Raw genomic sequence first — 6000 nt, 5'->3', positions numbered from 1 at the left:
TTGGGTTTGATTATTTATATGAATTTGTATATGGGTTTGATGAATTTGGATCTATATTTAGAACGATTTTGATGATTTGAATAGATTTGCTATTGTTGGATTGAAGAGAAGGTAAAGGAGCAAGAGGGTAAAGGAAGAGAGAGCATCGGATGAGAGAGAAAATAAAATAAAATAATCATTTAGAAAGCTACAGTAACCATGCATATTTGCACTGTTACTATAGCAATATTGGATATAAACAATAATATAGATGGATTGATATGACTAGATTTTGGGTAAAAATGTGTAAAATTATGCACTTTTTCTATTTTACACCTACTGGTACAAGTGCTCTTACGTGGAGTCTGTGACTAATTACACTTGTTCCAAGTTTTATTTTAAAAAATATATAATGATTAGACAATTTAGATTTATATGTAGTGGATTGGGCTATTATAGAAGAATAAAAGTGATGATGAATTGGGCCTAATATACTCAAAGACATAGGATTTACCACTGCACACCCTTGGCGTGATGGTCACTCCACAAGTATAAGTGCTTGTGGGGTGTGAAGGGGCAAGGGCCGAAATTCACATCTTTAGAAGAGAGCTCCACACACTTATACACTTAGATTAGGCTAGAGCATAATTTCTATCTTGTATAAAAAAAAAATTTTTATTGTGGGAAAAAAGAAAAGAAAAAATTATATATATATGTGTGTGTGTGTGTGTGTGTGTGTATACTCTAAAAAGGTACACCGGTATTAGCTGGTATTGAAATATATCGTTCTTTTGGCTAAACCAAAACGGCTTCCGCTACGAAATTTACTCCCTTGATTACAATCATCAACCTTAAAATTCCCAATTCATTGCTTTATCCACTAGTAACTAGTATGATTCTTGAATTAAACTTAGTAGAATTGCAACTAAGCCGAATTGAAACTTTACATCCATATAGGTGCTACCCATTTAGAAAAATCAAGCTTAAATGCAAAAACCCTTATATTCTCCTTTGGTTACTACCCAAAAATTTAATTAATAAAAAAAAGTTAATCACCACATCTATATATGCAAATGTTCAAACCAATAAGCAGGTACTTTAAATTTCATTTATGAGCTTTCAATTTAACATTAAAGCGCTTTTTTTTACTTGGTCATAATCAAATCAAATTGGTGGTTCAAACTTTTACTTTAGAAACATTAATTTCTTTCTTAAGCATTCAATCCAATGGTTTAACTTCCATAAAACGAAACCACCAATTTGCATAAACCCAATCCCTACTACATGTTTTAATAACAAATTTTAAGATTTTATAATCAGAATATCACCTCCCCCCACCCCCCCCCCGGGCCCCCCCCCCCCAAAAAAAAAAAAGCCTAAAACCTAACCTTAAACGTTGAAATATCTCAAATTCCTCAAAGGATTGAGAATTAAGTAAAAGTGACATCAAATCTTGAAAGCATGGGTTAGATTACATACTGGGAGATTTTAATTGAGTTAAAAAGACATTGAAAATGATAAAACCAAAAGTCCCTAACTTTTTTTATTATTATATGATTTGATAGAATTCTGATGGAAGAATATTGTCCCAAGACTTGAAAACAATGGTTTTAAGTTAAAAGGGCAAAATACCTGCCGATTACCTCGAATAAATTAACTAGGCTTGATTTAAAGTGACATTGAATATTTTTGGGTGTTTTTCAATGAGTTTTTAGCTTCTTTTTAATAAAATAAAAAAAAAATTCTTGATAAATACAATATAATTTCATGCTCTGACTTCTGATATAAATATAAATATATATATATATATATATATAAATTAGTAAAGGACACATTACATAGGGTTAATAATATATTTTCTAATTTTTAATGGCTTTCTTAAAGGAAAAAAAAGGTTAATAACCCTATTAGTTTTTTGACTCTTCAAAAGTGATGTTCACACTTCCTCAAGGATTACAAAGAGAAGAAGAGTGAATATGGACTTAGGTTGTGTTTAGTATTGGCTGAAAAAACCAGCCGTTTTTTAATATTTAGCTTATTTTTGTTACTGATTCACAAAAAAAAAAAAAAAAAAAACACTTAATTTTGCTACTATTCAGCTTATTTTTACTACTATTTATGGGTCACATTGCATTTTTTGGTATTACTCATGGGTCCTACTATACTATTTTAGCTAGCTTTTAGCTTTATTTATAGTATTTTCATTAAAAAGTTTTCAGTTTCAGCTAAATAAACTGTTCTCAAACGGACACTTATTGTTAAGTGCCAAAATTGATCAAATCCATCCTTAGGAAAGAAATCTTTCCAAACATCTCTAAACTTTTCAACAATATAGACTAGGTTTTGAAAAATTGGAGATTTTGCGTGATTTGGTGATCAAAGCCAATTATTCATTTAAGTAGGAAATATCTCCTTCTCAAAAAAAAAAAAAAAAAAAAAAAGTAGGAAATATCTCTTTGATTTGAAATACTTATCTCCCTCATCTGTTAATTTATTTTGCAGGTGGACTAAGGTCTGAGACTTAGAACCATGGCATATGTCCTCGCAGAATCCCAATTGTCCTTGTTAGGACATATGTGGATCATGTTAAGAACAAATGTCATATAAAATTGGCTAATTCTAGGATATGTTTAATACTTCAAGGAACAAGAGTTCAAGTCCAAGTGTTAAAGCCATGCAAATCTGTCCAAGAAACAAGTGAAGAAGGGATGTTCATTAAAGCTGGACAGATTCCCGACAACTGCTCGACAAATACTATCTATTGAGGTCTCGACAGATACTATCTATCGAGGTCTCGATAGCTGCTTAACAGATGTATCTATTGAGAATTACGAAATCAGAATTTTCAAATTTGATTTTCGGCCCATGGTGACATGTATATGTAGGGTTTCTTTTCTCACAACCTTAGACATATATAAGACCTATTTTAAAGGCTATCATATAAGAGAATACAAGGAGAACACATGCAAAGAGTGACCGAGTGCCTTATTCTCTCAAAAGAAGCTACTGCATCTTTGCGCTTTAGGGTTTTGTAACCAAGTGCTTCTTGATCTTCATTGTTGATGAAGTGAAGAACTTTGCAGCCAACAATCTTCTTCGAGTTGGTGAGTTAGTCACGTACTGGGAGCTATGCATCATTGGTTAGTTACATACTAGGATCCGTACAAAAAGGGTGACATTCATATATTGAAGAGTTTAGAGATTCTAAAGCGGTAGAAAGTTTCTGCTGTAAGTTCATCTATGAGGATTGTAGAGTTTAGGGACAAAAGTTTTGTACTAAATCTAAAACTTCTCTTTATTATAGTAGATTGCTTTTCGGGAAGGTTTCCCTTTAGGTTTTTTACTATGAAACTAGTTTGTTTCATTGGTTTTCCTAGGTCATCATATCTTGTCTTATTTACTTTTCCGTTGTGCATGATTTTGACATGATACTGATGTTAGTTTGTTTTAACAAGGTTTATTCACATTAAATCTAATTAACAACTTGAGTTTAAAACTTGTTAATTCTATCAACTGGGGTCCAAATTTCCCAACAAGTGGTATCAAAGTGGGTACGCTCTGATTGGATTAATTTCCTGAGTGTGATCCTTGACCCCCGTTGTCATGGATCGTGGACAATCTCTTTTGATTCCTCATTTATTTGATGGCACTAATTATGCATACTAGAAAGTTCATATGAAAGTTTTTTTGCAGGCTCTAGGTAAAAGAGTATGGCAAGCTGCTGAAGTTGGCTGTATTAAGCCAAAGGAAGCGCCGGTGCATTAGAATGAAGTAACAATCATAGCGGCAAATTTCAACAATAGGGCCTTAAATGCTTTGTTTTGTGGGGTGACTAATGAGGAATTCAAGAAAATATCATCCACGAAAGTTGCCAAGGAAGCATGGACTATTCTTGAGACCATCTATGAAGGTACCAAGGTAGTAAAGATTGTGAAGCTTCAAAGACTCATTAGTAGTTTTGAAGAAATAAGGATGGAGGATGATGAGACCTTCGGTGAGTTCTATGCTAAACTCAAGGATATTGTGAATTCTTCTTTCAACCTTGGAGAATTTATAGCAGAATCCAAAATTGTTAGGAAAATCCTTAGGTCCTTGCCTGAAAGATTCCATGCCAAGATCACTGCCATTGAAGAAGTGAAGGACATTGATAAAATTCTTTTGACTGAGCTTGTAGGGAACCTTCAAACCTATGAGATGGGATTAGGCTTAATGGAAAAAGGTGGAAAGAGTAGAAACTTGGCTCTTAAGGGTATAGAAGAAGAAATTGAAGACTCTGAAGATGAAGATGAAACTAAAGATGAAGATGATGATGAGGATGAGGATCTAACCTTCATAGTTGATGAGATTATCAAGCTTCTTAAATTTAGGAAAAAGGATAATGACAAACCTCCTAAGAAATCAAAATCCTCTAGGAAAGGTAAGAGTGAGAAATCCCTTATCTAGTGCCATAAATGCAAAGGTTTTGGTCATATGAGGATTGAGTGCCCAAACTACCTTATGAAGGAAAAGACCAAGAATTCAAAAGATAAAGGGTTGGTTGCTACTTGGAGTGATACTGAGAATGACTCTTCTAATGAGTATGTGGATGAATGTGGTCACTTTATGGTTTTTGCTGCCACAACCGATAAGGTGATTGTGGAGAGTGTTAGTGATAATAAGGATTCTTTTAATGATGAAGTACTTAAGAAGATGACCATTCAGGAAGCCTATGATAAGCTATGCACTAAGTTTATGAAATCTGAAAAGACTTCTCATCATTGTAGAAAAGAGCTTAATGAGGTAAAAACTGAAAAAGCTGATTCATTAGTCAAATTAGAAGAGACTACAAGGTTGGTTGAGACTCTTGTTGTGGAGAACACCTTATTAGAAGAGAATGTCAAGAATCTTGAGGTAGAGTTTAGTCAAGGTAGAACTCAAATAGAGAGGATGTCTAGTGCAAAGCTTGATGAGGTATTGAGTGCTCAAAAGCGTAAGACTGGCTTAAGATATGCTGTTTCCTCCGGCCCCTCCTCTTCCACGACTTCTAGATCAAGGACTGTCTTTGTGCCCCAATCTGAGAAAGGTGGTAAAAGTATGAAATCCATAACCCATTTGTCTAATTCTAAATCATTTGTTAGACCTCATGTTTATCACCATTGTTTCGTCCTAATTGCTTTAAGTTGTATCCTCAAAAGCAAGTGTCCAAACGGTTATAGGTTTCCTCTCAAGGACCTACACCTTTTGTTAGGTTCTAAGGAATTAGGAACTAATGTATTAGAACTTCATTTTGTAATGTTGGCAAACCATGATCAAAACGTTTTAGTCTTGTTTAAACTTGCTCAAAGTATGTGTTTTTATGTAAAGTTGGAATTGAGTTATGGCAGGATTTACTGTGTAAATCTGCCTAGCTCGATCGATCGAGAATTAGACTCGATCGATCGAAAGTCATGCATATTGTTTTTTCTATAGAATTTTCAACTCAGCCTAAGCCTGTTTGACATGTAGGGTTTTATGTTTTGCCTTAAGTATAAAAGGGAAAACCCTAGCCATGTTTTTAAGGTTGCTCTTTATGCTGTGTGTATGAATCTTCTATGAGATCTAGAGGTGTTTGCCTTCACATACACTTAGGGTTTCCAATCTCAAGATTGATGTCGAGAGCTTGGTGATCAATTCAGTTGCAAATTTAAGAGTTTAAAGATATACAAGCGGGAGTGCTTGTGTTTGCTGTGAATCCAAGAAAGAAGTAGTTCATGGACTTGGAGCTGTCACGTGGTCGTGGTAGTAAGTTTCCTACTCGAGGTAGCAATATGATGTTAGTGATCTAAGTCGCTATTGTGTAAACTTCAATTCTTTCATAGTGGATTCGTCTTACCTTGAGAATAGTTAGGTTAAATCCTCCCCAGGTTTTTTACCAGTTTGGTTTTCCTGGGTTATCATATCGTTGTGTTCTTTATTTTCCGCACTTGTCAATGATATGATTTATATGTGTTAACCTAGATCTGCATAATTTACCTAAGTTAATCATTTGGCTAAATAACTAGG

Source organism: Quercus robur, chromosome 8, assembly GCF_932294415.1.
Source record: "Quercus robur chromosome 8, dhQueRobu3.1, whole genome shotgun sequence".
NCBI classification, from domain to species: Eukaryota; Viridiplantae; Streptophyta; class Magnoliopsida; order Fagales; family Fagaceae; genus Quercus; species Quercus robur.
Note: the sequence above shows the minus strand (reverse complement) of the source record.